The 20229-nt window shown below is 43.0% G+C and overlaps 1 protein-coding gene and 2 long non-coding RNA genes across 7 annotated transcripts in view; 2 read left to right on the top strand and 1 right to left on the bottom strand.

The window, feature by feature from the left end:
- Window positions 1-103: 103 nt before the first annotated feature.
- LOC135185133 (uncharacterized) lies at window positions 104-8277 on the top strand. Of its 2 annotated transcripts, XR_010306371.1 has the most exons (3): window positions 104-194; window positions 4294-4400; window positions 7610-8277. It is a non-coding gene; the product is annotated as an uncharacterized LOC135185133 (long non-coding RNA). The 2 variants fall into 2 exon arrangements; XR_010306370.1 differs by lacking the exon at window positions 7610-8277 and having other exon boundaries at window positions 4294-4438.
- Window positions 8278-8347: 70 nt separating this feature from the next.
- On the bottom strand, window positions 8348-19634 carry LOC135185134 (uncharacterized). 4 transcript variants are annotated; one of them, XR_010306373.1, is made up of 4 exons: window positions 17736-19634; window positions 15907-15992; window positions 12149-12188; window positions 8348-9948 (listed from the first exon to the last, which is right to left on the bottom strand). It is a non-coding gene; the product is annotated as an uncharacterized LOC135185134 (long non-coding RNA). The 4 variants fall into 4 exon arrangements; XR_010306372.1 differs by lacking the exon at window positions 12149-12188 and having other exon boundaries at window positions 17736-19632; XR_010306375.1 differs by lacking the exon at window positions 12149-12188 and having other exon boundaries at window positions 18078-19631.
- NBEAL1 (neurobeachin like 1) overlaps window positions 19615-20229 on the top strand; it is a 97120-nt gene continuing 96505 nt past the window's right edge. Inside the window, exon 1 of the mRNA XM_064161562.1 lies at window positions 19615-19699. The gene's annotated coding sequence lies outside the window, so the exon portion shown is untranslated. The remainder of the gene's footprint in view (window positions 19700-20229) is intronic.

Below are 20229 nucleotides of genomic sequence, written 5' to 3'. Positions count from 1 at the left end.
CTGGGCTGAGCCCAGCTGCCTTTTTAGAGGGGGAGACCTTTGCCCTGCTTGAGCGGACATCCCTAAATGCCACCTTCCGAGCCGCCGGCCGCGTATCTGCCTGAAAGCTCCTACTTCTGAGGCCGCGCTTTGTGAGGCTCGACTGCCACACGCTGCCCCAGGCGCGCAGCGCGAAAACGCCCGAAACGCCTCAGGTACGCCCGAGGGCTGCTCTGAAAGGCTTACTGTCACCTAAAGGAAAACAAGCCTTAAGGCCCTGAGCTTGAGTGCTTCAAGCTGGCATTTCAAACAGCACGGACCCGACGTTTCAAGAGAACCCAGGCTGTTGGGGGGGCTGTTCGGTTTGGGTTTTCTTTGCATTTGTTTGGTGGGGAGGTTGTGGAGTTTTGTTTGGTTTTGTTAATTGGTTTGGTTTGGTTTTCCAATTCTGGACGTTTAGAGGGAATCTGACATTTGACTGCTTGTTTGGGCATGTATGGGGGATTTTGTCACAAGAGCTTTCATTTGCGTAGTGTGTTAAGTTAAACACAGGTGAGACAACAAGTCAGGGTTTTATGCCTAAGACAGTGGCCTTGATGGGAGGGAGTTTGAAGTCCTCCAGGCTGTGTGGGTGCAGATGTCCAAGTATTTAGATGAGTCATACTCTGTGAAGATGTAAATAGGTAGGAAGGATAATTGTATTAGGAAGGTGTGATGTTGTGAAAGCTCTTGTACAGCTAGCCGCAAACACTTCCTCCTGGGGCTCATGGAACTTGATTCCCCATGTTCCTTATCTAGCACTAAAGAAATGGAAATGCTGCTTCTTAGCTAAGAAGTTTTTTGATTCCACCCAAAAGTTAGAGTTTGTTTGCCCAGGTATTCAGCTCCTGGCATGCAGCTTTCACCTGCACGAAGGTGACATCTTGCAGACCTACTAGAAGGATTTTTTTTTTTTTTAAGTCGTTTACATTTTAGTCCAAGTTAATGCACTGCTTTCAGAACACCTTTGAATTTGTCCTCAAGAAGCTGACATTGCCCATGCAGATACATACATTCCATGCATCAGGAATGGTGTGGTCAGCAGGAGCAGGGAGGTCATTCTGCCCCTGTATTCTGCACTGATTAGACCACACCTTGAGTACTGTGTCCAGTTCTGGGCCCCCCAGTTTAGGAGGGACATTGAGATGCTTGAGCGTGTCCAGAGAAGGGCAACGAGGCTGGTGAGAGGCCTTGAGCACAAGCCCTATAAGGAGAGGCTGAGGGAGCTGGGATTGTTTAGCCTGGAGAAGAGGAGGCTCAGGGGTGACCTTATTGCTGTCTACAACTACCTGAGGGGAGGTTATAGCCAGGAGGAGATTGCTCTCTTCTCTCAGGTGGCCAGCTCCAGAACAAGAGGACACAGCCTCAGGCTGTGCCAGGGGAAATTTAGGCTTGAGGTGAGGAGAAAGTTCTTCACTGAGAGAGTCATTGGACACTGGAATGGGCTGCCCGGGGAGGTGGTGGAGTCGCCATCCCTGGGGCTGTTCAAGGCAGGATTGGACGTGGCACTTGGTGCCATGGTCTAGCCTTGAGCTCTGTGGTAAAGGGTTGAACTTGATGATCTGTGAGGTCTCTTCCAACCCTGATGATACTGTGATACTGTGATAATTTCCATAAAATATTTAATATCATGCTAAGGAATAAGTTGTCAAATGGTTTCAGTAACAGCAATTTACAGTAGGAATTTAATAGATTTTTTTTCTAATAGATTGTTTAATAGATTCTCCTCATCAGAGTAATTTCTACCTAATTAGTTTTTCTGTTGGATGCTTTTTTTACTCATATCTGAGTCCTCCTGTAAAGCAGACATTTGAGTGAATTCTGTAGACTGAAATAATTTGAAGGAACTTGCATGACCTGAGAAAGTACAAACTGAGCTTTTCGACAAGCTAAATCGTTCCTACAACGATCAATTAAAGTCTTCCTAAAATTAGCATTTAAAGAGATTGGCTGTGAACATCATCCAGGTACAGTGTATCCAAGATACAAGTTTTTGGTGAAATTTCAGCAATACAAAGCTCATCCACAGAGGATGTTGGATAGTTCAAGTTAACTAACCAAAAGGAAATACAAAGTAAAGCTACCTGCACATAACAAAATATCTTTCAATTAGCTGAGAATCTCAGTAAATATCTTGCAAGTGATGAGGTACCTAGTGTATTTGAGACAATTCTGGGCTTCAGCTCACATTTCCCTGCATTTATCAGGTGTTTTGTCATACTTCAGTCAAATGATTACAGTAGAACTAAACACATAAGCTTCTTCTGTCTTTTCCTTTGCTGTGGCCAAGTGACTTGAATGCTCAGACTAACCTAACAAAAGAGGCAACATGAGTATTGCAGAGCTGTTGCAATGACTTGCCAGTGTGAAAATGGAGTAAAAGCAGCAGAGAATCAAGATCAGAACTACTTTTTGCATTTGTAACATCAGGCTAACAATGTTCTTGTTCAAAACACCACACAGGAATTTTGCAACTTGCAACCAATACACGTATCCCAAGTAGAGTCTTATTATGATGGAATATTAATGGTAAGAGGGCAAGAAAGCTGTATCTTTTGCCCTGTGGCACCTGTCTTAGAAACACTCACAGGATCACAGGATATTAGGTGTCCACAACCTCTCTGAGCAGCCTACTCCAGTGCTCTGTGACCCTCACAGTAAAGAAGTTCCTCTTTGTGTTGAGGCAGAACCTCTTTTGATGCAATTTACACCCATTGCTCCTGGTCCTATCACAGGGAGCAAGTGAGCAGCGCCTGTCCATCCCGCCCCTCCCCCCCCGCCTTCAGATACTTATAAACATTTATCAAGTCCCCTCTAAATCTTCTCCAGACTAAAAAGCCCCAGGTTTCTCAGCCTCTCCTCATAAGCCATGCCCTCCAGTCCCCTAATCATCCTCATAGCCCTCCGCTGGACCCTCTCCCTATCCCTCTTAAACTGGGGAGCCCAAAACTGAACACAGTATTCAAGATGAGGTCTCACCAGGGCAGAGCAGAGGGGAAGGAGAACCTCCCTTGATCTGCTGGACACACTCTTCCTAATACATGCCAGGATCCCATTGGCCTTCTTGGCCACAAGGGCACATTGCTGTGCCATGGTTAACTTGTTATCCACCAGGACCCCCAGATCCCTCCCCACAGGACTGCTCTCCAGCAGATCACCTCCCAGCCTGTACTGGTGCAGTTTATTATTCCTCCCCAGCTGCAGGACTATGCACTCACTCTTGTTGAACTTCATCTGGCTCCCCTGTGCCCAGCTCTCCAGTCTGTCCAGGTCTCACTGGGTGGCCGCACAGCCTTCAGCTGTATCAGCCAAGCCTCCCAGCTTGGTGTTGTCAGCAAACTTGCTGAGCAGACACTCTGTGCCCTCATCAATGCCATTGATTAAGATATTGAACAGGACTGGACCCAGCACTGATCCCTAGGGGACACCACTAGTCACAACTCTCCAGCTGGACCTGGCACCATTCATGACCACCCTCTGAACTCTATCTTGCAACCAGTTCCTAACCCTCCTCACTGTCTGCTCTTCCATCCCACACTTCCTCAGCTTGCTCACTAAAATGTCATGGGAGACGATATCAAAGGCCTTGCTAAGGTCAAGGTAGACTACATCCAGTCTTTTCCCTGAATCCACCCATTCAGTTATGGCATCATAGAATGCTATCAGGTTAGTCAAGCATGACTTCCCCTTGGTAAATCTATGCTGACTACTCCTGATAACCTTCTTCTCTTCCAAGTGCCTTGAGGTGCCCTCCAACAGGAGTGGCTCCATCATTTTTCCAGGGATGGAGGTAAGGCTGACTGGTTTATAGTTTCCTGGAACCTCTTTCTTGCCCTTTTTGAAGACTGAAGTGACATTGGCTCTCCTCCAGTCCTCAGGCACCTCTCCTGTCTGCCATGACATGGCAAAGATGTTTGGCAGCACTCCTTGTACTCTGGATGTCTTTGTTCATTGAAGGAACCATATACAGACAGTGCAACTGTTACAGATCCATCTCATTTTTATTAGGTAGCCATTAGGTTTTGCTCAGCCTCAGAAAACAAAACAGGCAGTTTCAGAAGGTGGTCCTATATGTGTGTATGGGTTACCTGTCTCACTCAAGTGTAAATGGTGAGCAAGATCTCCATACATTTGTACTAGCAGCCTGAAATAATAATAGCAGTTCTCATGAAACTTGTTTCAGAAATCAGAGGAAGGGGATATGAGCTGGATTTCAAACACTGACATTAAAAGACTACTGGAGAACTGAACCTTTCTCTTTACATGTCTTTACAGAACAGCATTCCTACTGAAGAGATCTATGAGCATGAGGTCCTCAGCAGCACACTGACAGAGATCTGCAAATGTGTGTGATTTGTTGGTTTTTCAACATCTTTAATGAGGTTGGAATGAAATCTTTTTTACCTGTAGTGGCCTGTAATTCACAGTGTTTCTGGTGCTCTTTATTTTTTGCCTCCTACATAATTAGCCGTCATATTAATGACAAGCTGCCACCTGGTGTCCAGAAAGCGCTAGAGCTCACTCCAGCTCACAGTAAACGCACATCAGAGCAGCCTCAGCTGTGATCTCAGTTGATTTTTCCTATGTTAAGAACTAGAAATGCCGCTACGTGCCGCATAGGGACATTTCACATGTTGGTTCAAAAGAAGGATCTTCCCCTCTGCTCCTGGGATAAGCTTTCCTTCTACAGTACACAGTGTATTTTTAGTGTCATGCTTCTTATGGGCAGGAATCCTTTTCTCTAGGAATTTCCAACCAAGACTATTTTTAGACATCCCCATTTTGTGCACACACCATACACTGCAGAGGAGGGATGTTTTCCATCTGCCCATACATTTTCCCATGGTGGTTGGTTGGTTGTTAGTTCAGGTTGTTGGTTGTTGGGGCTTCTGGGGGGACAATGGGTTTTCATTAGCTTTGATTTATATCCTGATGTTAAACAAGCAGAAACAAAGAACAGAAACAGTCTTTCTACGCATTTCATGTGCACTTGCATAGGTCTCATGCCTAGTGAACTCATGGGTATTTCCTTGATAGTCATGAGGTGGCAAAGTTACAAAATTTTCTGAAGAAGAAGATGATAAGCCATTGTTATTATGGTCTCCAGTTTCTTTTTTAGCCAACACCACTGCTTAATTTTAATCATGGGCTTAAGATAATTCCTACTCTACATAAAGGAATGGAAATGCTTTCCTGAATTTGGAAAATAAAGGTAACTTATTTTGCAAAACCCTAATTAGTTTAGGAGGTTAAATCGACTCTTTTCATTAACAATAATTCTTGGAGCATAGCTTATATCTCCTTAACAGTCCTAAAATCAAAATCCTGGAATCCATTCCTTCCCCAAATTAAATGTTTGTGGAGCTCAGGTTTAGTTATCTCTCCCCCCCCTCCCCCCATTTTTCATCAAAGTTAAGTGATGGAGATTCCTCTTACCCCTCCATCACTTTTGAATCCTTGGCTTATATCTCCTTGAAAATTAAGCACTAGCTTTAACAAGATATATAGATAAGTAGAGAGCCTAAGTCACACCCTAAAGTGATTTAGGATGCAGAAGATTTATAATTCAGGAGAAGGGACATCTTAGTTTGAGATAGACATAATGGTTGCTATACTGACTGCTTGCTGCTTCTCAGAGTTTCCTAATTCCTTGTCCAGACATTTCAGGGTCTGCCATGTGAACAGCTGAGCAACTACAGCCTGCCTGACAGGGTGTTACAGCAGAGCATAATGCCCAGGCTGTACTAGTACACAAAGGGCTATAAAATGCAGAAGTTCAGCTACTTGTGGACAGTGGGGATGGGCTCTTCAAGTAGCTGCCTGGGCCAAGCAGACAGGACAAAAACTGCCAGCAAAGCTGTGGTCATTTATCCATCAGGATCACTGAAGCAGTTATCTTACTTTCAGCTCACCACAAAAGAGTATGCCCATTTTGCTTGGCACATGGTTTCTGCAGACCTACCTTCTAATTTATTAATTATTGTCCATCCATGACCACTGGATTCATCCTTTGAAGCTCCCTCTGCATCTATTTGACATGTGGATTGCCCCCAAAACTGCATAGTATGTCTGGAAGCAAAATGAGCACATTTCACCTCAGTTCTCACAAGCCATGGCAAGGGCACATGGGGCAGCAGAAACTGTCCCAGCAAAGCGACCAAGTTACAGCCTGCTGTGCTTCAGCAATTGCATATAGAAAGGATACTGTAAACCTTGGTCTATGCCTATTCTCTATGGGAGTAGAGGTACAGGCATTTTTTCATTATAACTTAGAAATAGTGTCTAGCTCAGGCTCCTGAAGTTCATTGTGATTGCACAAGGAGCATTTTCCTCATGCTGAGGTAAGCAATAAGATTACACGTTTCTAGCAGAATCAGCTTTAGTGTTTAACAATCATTTTGTTCTTAAGCTTGGGCTAGTAATACTACAGTTCTTGCAAAGGCCAGTTATTCTACTGGCCAGTGAAAGAGCCACTCTCTCTTCCTTGTTTCTTCTCCAAGTGCAGCAAAAATGAGTGTAACTTTAGCATTAATGAAGAATTTGAAGCTGGGATCCCTTACCTCTAACCATATATTGCAACTGTTCCCTTGCAGTAGTCTGTAAAATCCTGGCAGCACTCTGTAAGCCAAAGTTAATGTGAGGCTGTTCTTGCCTCACAAGGCATCAAGTACCAGATAGCAGCAGAGTATCCTGCTTAGCAATGAGAGCTAAAAAAGGTAGCAAGCAACTGAACTTACTGACCAGAGGAAAGCAGTAAGCTGACAAAGTAGGTCTGAAGAATTCACAGGAGCTGCTAAAACTGTTTTTGCAACACTGCTATTGATTGCCACAGCTAGAGCATCACCTCAGACTGCCCAGAGCCCACAAAGCATTTCTGGTCTATCCTTCTTAGTACTCTCTAAGCATGAGATGTTTCATAGTAGCATTAATTTATAACAGACTATGAGTCCTAAATTAGACTTTCACAACTGTATCATACTTTGGCAGGAGGTGTCACTCATGAGCCAGAAAGTCAGCTCCAACGATCTTCAACATACACCAGAGGCCCTCTTCTGGCTAATAGCTCTGCTAAACACATTCACTACTATCGCTTTTAGGTTAAAAACAAAACCAAACCAAACCAAAACAAAACCACTCAAATAAAAAACAAATCAACCAACCAACAAACAAAACTCCAAGAAACAACCAAGGAAACAACAGTTAAATATTATTTCAAAACAAAAACAAACAACAATAACAAACAAACAAACAAACACACACACACAAAAACCCCAACACTGGCTCTACAAAGAACTCAGTAATGTCAGATTAGCCTAGGATGTAAATTAATTTGGCCGTACATTTCTATTTGTTCATATTTTGCTAAAGCCTATTGTTCATTGCAGCTCCACTGAGCAGGAGAGCCAAGAAAACATTCTAGCAGCAGGGCTGCTGTTTGACCCAGTATAGGGGCTCCCACACAGTCGGAGTTCAATGTGCGTCACATGTCACACAGCAGGAGGGAACTTGATTTGCCATGCAGTCCCCATCTCTCCTGATAGATTCAGCCCTGCATGCTGTGCTTGCACTTATTAACATTTGCATCCTACAGGGAGCTACAGAAGCAGAGCAATCTCTCCAGAGAAGCCTGGAAAAGATTCAAAAGCAAAGAATGCAAAAGAAGCAAAGGTGTAACAAAGACACAGACTTCATGCACCTCAATTAGCTATGAGTAAGCTGATGGATGTCTTCAACCATAGTTCTGGTAACACATTTGTGGAATTGTTTTTAAGCCTTATCAGTCACTGTATCCTTCCTACTCCTCATATCTTGCATCCAAGACTCTGACATTCTCTCCTCTTCCCTCAGCCACCTCTCTCCTGCTTCCCTGTTAGTGTGTTGGGAGCTTACATTTTCCCAGTGCAACCTTTCTGCTTCTCAACCCACCATGCTACTTTACAGAGCCAAAGAGAGGATGAAGAACTTAAGAAGCAGGATGTACATGCTTCCCCTTGTTCACAGTGCTGTGCAGCTCCCACACATGATCCAGAGTAAGGCAGGAATCAGCTTCCCTGCACATGTGCCATAAGATAGGCACTACACAAGAAAGCCTGGGAATGGCTAAACTTAAATAGGGATTCAAAAGGTCTTTTAGAAGTCCCCATGGACTTAAAACTTGTCTTCAGCTCATCAGATTAACTTTTTGGTTTTTTTCCCCAACGTAACTTATCACAATTTTTCTGTTCAAATTGGTCTAAAATAAAGTGTAACTGCTGTAAACATCTGTCCTGGACACCTGTTCTCTCAGTTCTGAGCCATCCATGGGAAAAGACTTGATACATTAAGAAGTGTATCACAAATCTTGATACATTAAGAAATTACAGATTATCTAGTGAGTCTTAATGCTGATAATGATGAGGCTTCTTGGCCATGCATCATTCCACTTTCCTTTCAAGCCACTAGAATCTCAATTCAAGGCCTAATGGATTCAGATGAGAAGGCTAAAGTGGGCTTAATAGCAACACCACCCTCTCTTACACAGGAGGAACATTTTAACCATCAATTTGTGCAGCATTGTCTGTTTTGGTCTGTTTAGTTCACTCTGCAGGAAATGGGGTTGCTGGAATGCACTATCCAGACTCATTTATCACTTCCTCCATGGCCAGTGTTCACTGCTGAGACTTGTCTGCCTATCATATTCAGCACAGGCTCACTCCTGAATCTCAAAGTATCCACCAGCTTCTAAACAGGGGCTTCTGTTTTTGCAGACAAACTCAGTACAGCAGTAGGCAGCAGGTAGTACATAGACCTGTGCAAGTTTCTTTACAACTCTATCAGTCTGACCTCCTGAAAGCCAAAGTACAGAGAAATTGCGGGTTGAAATGAGGTCATTACACGAAGGAAGGAGGGGATATTGCTGCTGCACACTTGAGTAGGAGAAAAATGGTGAGGGGGTGGTTAAGATTAAACAGCTAGAGATTAAGATCTCATGACTGCGTTTTGTTCACTGACCTGCAATAAAATAAACAGTAAGTCTTGAACAAATAAGTGATGAGCTGCGTTACTCTGGTGCTGTCTTCACTATTAGAACACTGCTGACTCCAGTTTTCATTGGGGTTTCTAGGTACAGCTATATGTAGAGTAAGCAACAGAAATCTTGCTATGTTAGTAAGTATAAAAACAGTGTTTCATTTTCAGAGTGTAAGTACCTGCCCCTTAGCTGCTCCCCCCATTGGCTGGTTGGTGTCTGATTCCATACAAAAAGCAAGCCCAGCATATCAAGTGGTTTCCATTCACATGTTCACATTTCCAGACAGCCAGATTCTGAAAGCTGAAAGATGTTTGTAGATGTGTGCACAGTAGGTTTGGCTAATGATAACCTTCTGCCACTTTGACTGAAATTTTCTCCTTTCCTGAGACATACTGTCTTTTGAAAATAATAATAACAATAATAATAGTCTTTGCTGCGACCAGGCCAATTAGCTAGGATAACTTCAAACTCTTTTATTTTCTCAGCTATGCAAAAAGCAATGAACATAGTTCAAAGCTCAGACGAGATGCAGTCACAAATTTGTTTTACATGACATAAAAGAGATGTCTGATGATAGTATGTGCACACTTGGCACGAGTTGGCATGTGAATACAGCTGGTGCCTAGCACCGCGCTGCAATACTATCCACAGTGGGACAGAAACCATTCTGCAACAATGTATCGAGTCAAGTACAAGAGCCAAAGAAACATCGCCACAAGGAACTCCAGCAGGATGAAGGCAGGAGGTCTGATGTAAAGCTCGTTAGAATAGGGCTGAATATACTGAAGAGTAGTTTCGTCGGGATACGGTTACAAACAACATCAGCAAAGCAGTTTGTGGTGGAAGGATGTGAAGGTGCAGGTTTCATATTCCTCTTTTCCGTTTTCCCAGAAGACAATTGTCTTTTTCTTGCCACACCACTGAAAGCAGAAAAATAAGCCACATTAATAATTATATCCAGTTGTAAGTACTGAGGAGGAGGGACAGAAAAAGGCAGAGAACTCAGTAGAAAGTGAACACTCTATTTGGTATCAAATTCTTTATGCAAACAAGTTTCTTCGTGCACCCACCAGTCTATCAAAGCTCCCCAGCTGATTCCTCCAGAAAGAATTTTGTCAGACCCTTAAATCAGATCACCTTTATACAGCATGTTTTAATAAACTTCATGAACTAAATATTTAGCTGTTGTCAAATGTTCTGCCTCTGCTAACTTCAGAGCTGTGCTGCAGCAGGAGATTGGGCCAAATCCCAAAACTGCCAAACTACTCTGCATGCAAAATAAATGAAATAAGCATACCAGTGTGGATTAGAAAGAGTACAGTTTCTTACTGTGCTATAAAGTCCATTGCAGCATTAACTATAATTCAAATAATTATGTACATGCCTATTAATCATCACTGAATCCTGTGCCAGCAGGCACTCCAAGAAACAATGAAAGAGAGCTACAATAAAATACAACAAAACACAGTTAAGGGATCTCATATATTTTTATTTATATAGTGGAGTCCAGATACATTTTTTTTCCAGGCATGGTTAGGAAAATCTAATACCCTCTCCAGCAAGGTGCTGCAGACTTTTGGAATGATAAAGTGGTACAGAGAGCATAGATCTGCCAGGATAGTTTGCAACCTTATCTAGCATATGTTTAATTTTTATCAATTACATCTGGGCTTTGAATGGTAGGCTTTGATTTTGTTTTGCCTAGTAAACATTCTGATAATGGAGTCCTTGAAAAAAAAAAAAAACAAACAAGCAACTTCTATGGCAGTGAGGCAGACTGATGTTGGAGACCTCATTTAGCCATTATTTCACACTCACATGACCCATCAGTAATAGCCTCACCAGCCTTTCACCGACAACACTGGAAAGGAAAATAGAACTATTCTTTGCCCTTCTATTCTGTTCTTTTGTACGTGGGGTACTATCTCTGCCCTCCTGCCTGTCTTTTGCTGCACCAAGTAAGCTGCTTAGCTGATCAAATATCTCTTGTACATATGAACACCAAGCTTCATCCAGAGAGAAATGGAGCATGAACAAATCAGTTCTTCAGGCAAAGATGTGAAAAAGCATGTTTCCTCTCATTCACAAATGCCTACTGCTGTGCATTTATAGGAACTGTACAGTGTAATGTGTGTGTGAACATGCTTAGGTTACCCTACTAACACAGGTTCTAAACACTTGCCTGTTTAGAACAGGGAACCAAAGCATTTCATTCACCTTCAACAAGAATAAAATAAAGAAAAAACAGACCATCTCCCCAGAGAGCAAAGCATCAGTTCAATTAGTGTAATTGAGAAATATGGTTATGTAGTGGTGTGCAGGTTACATATTGGCATTCCTTTGATCAAAAGCGAGAATGACCAGAAATGCAATATTCAGTGGTCAAAACAATAGTTAGGTTGTTTGGATTCTTGACTCTGCTGCATCCTAGACTTTGGGGGTGGCTAAACCTCTCCAGATTTCTCCAGCTCAGAGAGCAATGGTCGTCATTTCTGGTTTTTAAAGAATTCTGAGAGGCTTTACTTGTTTCTGTTTGCAAATGCTCAGAGAATTTCAAGCATACATTACAAACAAATGTACTAGAGAAGAGTACCAGGAATTCACAGAGAGCATCCCAATTTTATATTTTATGATAGGAACTGTAGTTGCTGGCATGTAGGGTATATTTCTCTTAATGAACACTCAGGACTATTTTGAAATTATCCCTGTGCTTCAGTTTTCCTGGGGTGAAAAAGCAACTGTCATAACAACACACTAACTGAGGGTACTAGCAGGATGATCAGCAGCAGAATAACTTTACCTAAATAGCCCCAGAGCACACCAGCTTCAGAAGATAATACTGTGCTGTTTCATTTTGCCTCAATGGCTCATACCTGGGCTCAAAAGTCTCTTTGTCTCTCAAATTAGACATTTCTCTGTGAAGATTTAAAAAGGCTCTTATCTGCCTTAAACAAGTGGCATCCATCCTTCAACTTCTAGTCTCTTAATCTACAAGCTCCACATTATGTTAATATAGAATTTCAGGAGTGAAGCCTGATTGTAAACATCCATTACCACACATTTCCAATTATACCATTTCCCCTCTCTCACACGTATTTTCTCTTGTACACATAGTCTTACCGTTAAAGGAAACAGGCAGCAGTACTTGATCCGAAAGCTCCTGAAGATCAAGACAGGTTTTTTATTAGCACACTGTGAAAACTTTTGAAGTAACTTTTGAACTTTTTTGAATGAAAGTATCCTCACTGGGAATCCTTATGTATTAAAAAAACTCTTGTCTCATATAATCAGGGAACAGAGAGAGATTAAAAATAAAATGTCATGAAGCAATTCTGCTGCAGCATTTCCAGCACGTGTTCAATCAGTGCAATAATAGAAATATTGCTTGACCTTTTACTCTGCTGTTTTAGATAATGGTCACTTAGCAAATTCACCTAATAGGCTTTAGACTCCCAAGGAGTTAGTGGGGATTCTCAGCCAAATGAATGGTTGCTTAATGCTTGGCGGGTGGGAGGAGATCATTATATTAATTTGTATTTCAATAGTGTGTTTATCTGTTATTTTATATACATAAAACCACTTAACTGTGCTGATATTCTAACCCCACTTTCACTAAACATGATTTGCATAGAGAAGTTTAGTACAGAGTTGAGAACCAAACTACGTACTTTGTGCTCCAGGTCAATGCTCTTCTTCTTTCAAGGCAGGCAAAGTTGGTGACTATATTACTACAGTGGCAACTTGACATATCCCCATGTACAGATAGCACTATTTATTTAAGTTGCAAATGAAGGCATATTTGCCTCATTATTTTTTTCTTAATGTTTCAGCACAGAATAGATCTGTGTTTTCCCATCCTAGACTCATTCCCTTGGAGAGTTTTACTAAGAGGGGAGAGGCTGCCAAGATATGAAAGATTTCAGTATTGACAGATAAAGGCTTTGAGACCTGGCCCACAAATGGCCCTGATGCTAGAATGTGTCCCTCCAATGCTCATGAAAAGTTAAGTTCATCCATATTGTGACCTTTATATACAATTCATAGTTTCCCTGTCCAACAGAAGTTTCATAGACCATGAGAGCAAGTTTCCAGATACATTCCATCTGCATATAATAATGCAGCTATTTTTTTTTTCATTGACATGCAGTTCTGGGCCTCTCTTAGCTAAGCCAACTTCTGGATTCAAGTCCTGAAAGCTAGTGCAGACACTCTTGCATCCTTTCAAGCTGTAAAGAGGAGGGCAGAAACAAGATAGACTGAAGGGAAGTTGACTCAGGAGACTGATGCTGAGTACCCAAGAATAAGAAACTGAGAAATAGTATGCAGGACAGGACAAAATCCTAAAATTAGAATACATTTCTGCCTGCTTCCTGGATTCAGAATAAGAGTGTCCAGTAAATCTGATTCCACAAATGTAGATACTAAATTGTTGTTTGGTTTGGTTGTGTTTTATTGTTGGGTTTTGTTTGTTTGTGGGCTTTTGTTTGTGTTTTTGTTTGTGTTTTAACTGAGCAAACTGTTGGTCTTTGCACAGCAGCAGTACTCTTGTGTCTATACAGTTGTACCAGAACACTTGCAAAAATAGTATTGAGCATCGACACAAGAGCAGAAAGTATTTTTCTATCTCAAATATAGAAAATCTTTGCTATGCTATATAAAAGAATAAGAGGCAGTCTTGAAACAGTTTATCATCCTTGTAGATAAAAAGCTAAAAAACCTGCCCACCTAAGGCTGTGTAACAAAAATAGGATCAGAAAAAGCTCTCCTCTGCCCCAGCCAGAGCCTTATCAACATTTAGGAACATCAAGGGCATATGACTGCTGTGCCAGTCCAGGTATGTCACAGCTTATTTTTTTTCATGTATGTACAATCCAAGTGGTCTTGGCTGAACTCCATATCTGCTTCCTACCCTAGTACAAGTCTTCTAAAGCAACTGCAATTCTGCTCTCACCAGGGCAGAAACAACTCACACCACTGCTGCTTTAAATGAGGATCAGATTATGTCTGTTAAACTGACTTTTCTGCATAACCTAATGGCTAGTCACTGTTGTGTCACTAACATCAGTATTGCATCTAGCAAGCTGTAGTCACCTAGAACTACCATTTAATATACTGTACATCCATGTCTGGATTTGCCTTTACAGTCAGAAAGAGCACAGCTGGATACAAATGGCTTCAGAGGTAGGATACTAGAGTTCATGAGTAACTGCCTTTCTCTCCAGGATGACTTCCACTACAGGTTCATTCAGCCTTGTAATGTTGGATCCTTCCAACCAACATGGATATTTTCTATCCAGAACTTTCCTAAGCTATTTTAAGGTAAAAGACTTTTGGAGCCTGTATGGATTAGGCTTTCTTTTCTTGCCTGCATGGATTAGGCTTTCTTTTCTTGCAGTGCTTTCAGCCTTTGATTTGAAGTTCATCAGACTCAGAAAGTGCATTGACTACAGTGGGTTTCAAAGCCTATGCTTGCTTTACTTGATAGGAGTACATTTTCTGAAGTCAAGGGAAACAAGCTACTCAAGCTCAGAGAAAGCCCTGCATGTAAATTGCCAAGATGATTTTTTATCTGCAGTTTCAGATAAACTTTAAATTAGTATATTTGGAAAAAAATATTTCAGACCTTAGAGAAAAATATGAAATACATTCTTTGGTTATGATAAACCAAAAATCCACCTGTAATTGAGCCCATGATACCAACTCCATGCTTGAATTTATTACAGGCTATACTTTATATCTTGAATGTCCCCATAAAAAAACTATGTGCTTCAAAGAAGTAGTTCTCCTGTAAATATCACAGAGGTATTACATATTGAACCTACAGCTGTGACATAAGATGACAGAGCAAATAATTTACAGTATTCACTGTCTTTATAAAAAAAAAATACTTCTGTTAATGGCTAAAATACATTTTTCAGTTGCTTGTTAACTTCGTAATGAAAACAAGTCCTTGTGCCAAATAGTTCCTGCTGCCATTCAGCATCAAGTCCAGAGTTCTGCACAGGACTGCATCTCACCTACTTCTAGCTCAGGGCCTATGCTGTGCTCTGTCGTGTAGCTAGGACCTCACTCTGTTTGTAGACATGAATTCATGTTGACACTGTATCACAGAGAAGTAGAAACTCTCCCTAGGGCCTGGGGTTAGAAACCTGAAGAGTGGCCCACTATGTTAGTCTACAACCCCATTCAGCATGCAAGTGGGGCCCCCAAGAAGTTTCACTTTAAGCATGTGCTGTTTACACAACACTTTAAAACTCAGCTTTCAAGTTTTACAACCACCACTCAGGTTTCTGTATCCTTTCTGTGTCAGGACTTGGGCTAGCAGAGTCCCTGGACGATCCACAGGGGCATAGGGAAGAGTATAAGGAAGGGCATAGCCTTAGCTTCACATCCCACTTAGAAGCAGACGATGTGCTGCAGCCAATATATACCTTCCAGGAGGTCACTGTGACTTTTTTTTCTTGGTAAGAACCCATGTCTAGTAGTAGTTGAAGCTTTCCTAAGCCTATGTGCCTTTAGCTGTATCCTTTTATTTGCATCCTTCTCCAAAGCAAGAGAAGATAGGCGCCTAGTTGCTGCCTCAGGTTTCTTCAGGACAGCCTTACCCTGGTAGCTAAGAATAAGCTAAGTTCAGACAGATTGCTACAGACTACCATCACCTACTCATCCTTAAACTTTCTTTGCTGCCATGTTTTTTTTACTGCCAGCACTGATTACTTTCAGGAGCTATGCTGCAGATCCAGATCTGATGAGCACTGCAACATAATGAAATAATTAATTAAAGAACTTCTTGACCAAAGCAAAACCATTTAAATTTCAAGTATGACAGCTTCACTGATCACTGGCAATAATATGGTGGACAATATGGGATGGCTTACTCAGGGTGAAAAAGTAGTTTTGGTGGAGGAAGGAGAACACTTCTACAATGAAATCACGTGCAGTAACAACTGGTGTCTTCAGGCATCTGCAAAATAAAGAGAGTTGTAGCACAGCATAAACCTGCTAGCTTTAGCATAGCTCACCTAAATGATAGCAGTGGAGAGAGAGGCAGTTCTAAGCCTGAACATCAGTCCTTGAATCTTTACTGGCTGTTACAGCTTGTAATAACCTAGTCAGACCAAAGCATACAAACACTATCTATTTAGTCTAGAAGAGTCTTTTAGAGGTTCACTATACAAGAGCATTCCTGTCACAGATGCAAACCTAAGGCATCTGGCAGAGGAGCCTAAGCTAAAGAACAGAAGCAAAACGCATCAAGTCACTGCTTAGGCCTTTTACACAGCAGGAGATTCATTATATTGAAGACCTCCTGTGGAAATAAGCTGAAAGGACAGAGAAGGACAAAACCACTCACCATGGTCCCAGGCTACCCTGGAGTAAATTCCTTCCTGAATTTAAGTCTGTTGAATGGCTAGACTCTGCATAAACAAAAGCAGAGCAGCCAGGGGCCAGAGGGACTTAATGCTATTAGCCAGAGCATCACCTCTCAGCTTTAGCTGTGGCCAGTCTCCAACACTTTAAATGGAAACAACCAAACTCCATAGATACCATCTTATGTGTCAAGGGGCAAACACGTTCCTTCCTATTTCCAAATTTTGCAAACAATTAACAAGCCCTGAACTTGCTGAGGTACAATGTGAATATGGATCAGAAGAGTAAACACTAATTAAGCTTGCTGGTTTACCTAATAGAACAACTGCACACTCATTTTGTACAATCATAGCCAGAGAAACTCAAGGAAAGAAGATGATCTTGCGCTACCTTCAGCAAAATACCATTTCAGAGGCCTTGGCATCTTGGAAGAGACAGCTTATTCCTTTCCAACACACACATCAAATGTGATTTCAGGTTAATTTAGTTTCAATGTCAAGAAACCAGTATCCACGAAGTCCTATTTCATTAGCTGTAGCAGAATCTGTTTCGATAGTTTCACATGTAGCTGCAAAGACCACTTCCTTATATAGAATGTAAATATTACTCCTTGCTTCTGTGCAAGGGTCTCTTTGCAAAGGAAGATGGAAGAACTGAGAAGCAAGTTCATTTCTAAGCACTTTTCAGGTCTTCATTGTTAGTAAACAAGATGTTAGCCCTAAGACATTAAGCAAAACCTCAGATAAAAGCTCTGTCATATACCTATCTCAGCATGAATTTTGCTGACCTGGGCCATAATCTCAGGAGAAGCCTTAGATCCAAACAATAGGTTGAGAATATCTGAAAATCAGATAGAGATTTTTTTTCTTTTTCATTTGCTTCTACAGAAAATAAATACAGCTTAACAGAAGTATTACTGCAAGGATGTGTCCTCTTCCCTGCCATTTCAGAGGTCACTGGGCTCAAAGCTGCAATCCAGTGCAGTTCATGCCTTTGCTGAATTCTTCTCTAACCTCAAGTTCATTCCTTATCCCTATCACACCTTTCTCTATCCATTGTTACCTGAACTTGCTGGCTGACAAGTTCAGTCCATAGCGAGATGACTGAGTTACTAATATGCAACTACTGAAGAGATAAAGTACAAAATCCCAAGTAATGAAGAAAGTATAAGAAACAAGCACTGTTGTGAACAGATAGTTACTAGACTGCAGCTAAGGGATAATGAAATACAAATACAATGAACTACAAATGAACACTGCCTACCTAGATATTTAAGTCCATGAAACAACTGGTACATGATTATGGAAAAGAATGTGGTTAAAAGTTTAAGAATTACCTTTGGCAGCTGGACCAATCCATAAAAACACTTTAAAGTACATAGCTGGTAATACTTTTTACATCCCCCCCTTCTTTGACTTCCATATCCTTGTCTGAGTCTTTATGAAGCTAAGTACACTGAAATATAAATTCACCCAGAATTATACACCACCTCTGGCTATAGAGCTGTAGGCACGTTACTTCACTGGCTTCTCTCATTATGGATCATATTTGTACGTGAGAAAGAACTGTCAGGAAATACTCAAATGTCTGTCTGTCCCAACAGCAAGAGAATAAACTTGACCTACATCCAGTGGTGCAGATATCCATAAGCCTCCTCAACAACTTCATAGTGAGTTACCTGACTTAGGAAAAACTCTACACGGTCAGACCAGGAGACCACTCACTCTGTATGACACATGAAGAGACTGAGCTGCTACGAAACACAAGAGCTTTACTTTCCCTATATATGGTAAGAACTGCCTACAAAAGCAAGAGTAACAGCCTAAGCCCACTGGGATAACTGTCAGCACAACTCCAGCAGTGTGGAAGCCAGTTGTTTTACAGTCTTTGAGCATCCTACTTACATGTGGGGAGCAGCATTTCACAAGAGAGGAGTCTCCTCTCCTACTTCTGTCAGAAGATGTTTTTGTATTGTTTTACTAGAGCTTGCTGCAGGATTTCTGTATGTGGGAGCAGCTGCTGTCACTTGAAGAAGTCAGTAATTCAAGGCCAACATCTCAAAGAAGGACCAGGTTCTGTTCATGGCTTTACTTGGGCCTGACCTCTTCAAGTTGCAAGAGAAGTTTGAAACAGGCTATTGTTTAGTCTAGAAAAGGATGTAGGAAGATAGGGTTAAAAATTGTAACTCAAAAAATATGCCAGAAGGAACTTCCTTTCCTGAGATTGCTGTGGGAGGGACTAATAGCAGTGGATTGCATTTGCTTGAAAGGTGACACAGGTTGACTGGTAGGGACCAGGTCCTGGCAGTAACTCAAGGCTTAAGATGAGTCCTTCAGGGGAAGAGGCATAGTCTGTTTCTGGAGGTTCCAGTGTGATTCAGACATAGCAGTTTCTGCCCTGGAGACAGAGCTGGACTCTGAACTCCTTTTTTTTTTTTTTTTTTCTTGATGGAAAAAATTATGTTGCCACTTCAAGGCAGGAGATTATTGTGGCTAGCAGCAAGTACCAGAGCACATGTGCCACACGACTAAAAATAATCTTACAGACTCCTTTTTGTCAGTCCTTCGATCCGCGCTAGGAGCTGCATTTAGATACCGCAGTAAAAAACTGTTTCTCCAACTCCCCCACTGCGGATCCACGATACAACATTGAGCACAGATTTGCCCTCCAATTTCTTCTCCAGGGAAGCTTCACTGATTTTCTAAACGCAAGGCGAGTATGTAAAGGTACGTTGCAGGGACCGACTCCAGACGGTGTATGTGTGTGGCCATGCTCCTGAGGCTAGGCAGGCAGGCCTCTGGATCACATGGAAGCGTATACTTGATAACCTTTATCACTTGTCAGGCAGGATGAAGGTTTTCTGAGCTGCTCTGCCCCACAAGGCTGGGAATGGCGACCCGCGTAAGGAAGAGGGGGTCGATGTCCGATAGTGACTTGCTGCTCCTATGAGGGCTGCGGCCCGGCTGCGCCGCCGGGAACGCCACTAGAGATCCCGACCTAGCCGAGAAGCTCGGCACTCCCCCACGACTGCCGGGTGAGGGTCGGAGAGCGGCCCCGGATCCTCCGACTGCAGCGTAGGTTCCACCCACCCGGCGCAGCCAAGATGGCGTCCGCAGCCTGCCCGCCTCTGGGCGGTGGCCCGGGGCGTGTGGCGGAATGCAGGCGGGGCGGCCGATGTGGCGAGGTCCGCCCCTCTCCGCTGCCCGGCTGCTGTGCGGCGTTGCCCGGCCGCCACTCTCCGTGGCCCGAGTAGGCTGCGGGGAGAAGCCGCGGCGGGAGCAGGGAGAGGTCGAGGGCGCGGTAGGTGGCGGCGCTGGGCAGCTGTTTTCGCCCGGGAGTGGGCGACCGGGGCAGCGCAGGGCTTCTCCAGGTCTCCATTGGGGACGGGGAAGGCCGCGGCTAGCGTCTCTGCCTGGCCAGCGGCTAATCTGCGGGAGACGCCGGTGCTTGGGCCTGCCGAGCTCCGAGGCCGGCTGTGGAGCCCGGGGGTGGGGAGAGTAGGGCGGCAGTGGCGGCTGTCATTGCCGGCCCGGGGCCTCGGCGTGAGGGGCGGCCGTCCTCCAGCGACGAGAGGGTGAGCCACGTTACCATCGGCACCTCCCTGCGCTCTCGGGACTCCGGCGTCCCTTCTTAACTGTCCTGCTGCTTCACCCGCTCAGGATCCCTGAACACAAATCGTAAAAGAGAACGCCGCGAAAATTGGAAACCAGACCCCTCCGTCTAAGGGGTAATCGTGCCAGAGACGAAAGCAGTGCGACCTGCTACCGCGTAATGCCCGGTCGTCTGTGGGCTTTAAGTGCAGATTTATTTTGTTTCTTCCTCCACCAGAG

The sequence above is a fragment of the Pogoniulus pusillus genome, chromosome 2, assembly GCF_015220805.1.
Source record: "Pogoniulus pusillus isolate bPogPus1 chromosome 2, bPogPus1.pri, whole genome shotgun sequence".
Lineage (NCBI taxonomy): Eukaryota > Metazoa > Chordata > Aves > Piciformes > Lybiidae > Pogoniulus > Pogoniulus pusillus.
This window is presented reverse-complemented; position numbering and strand designations above follow the sequence as displayed.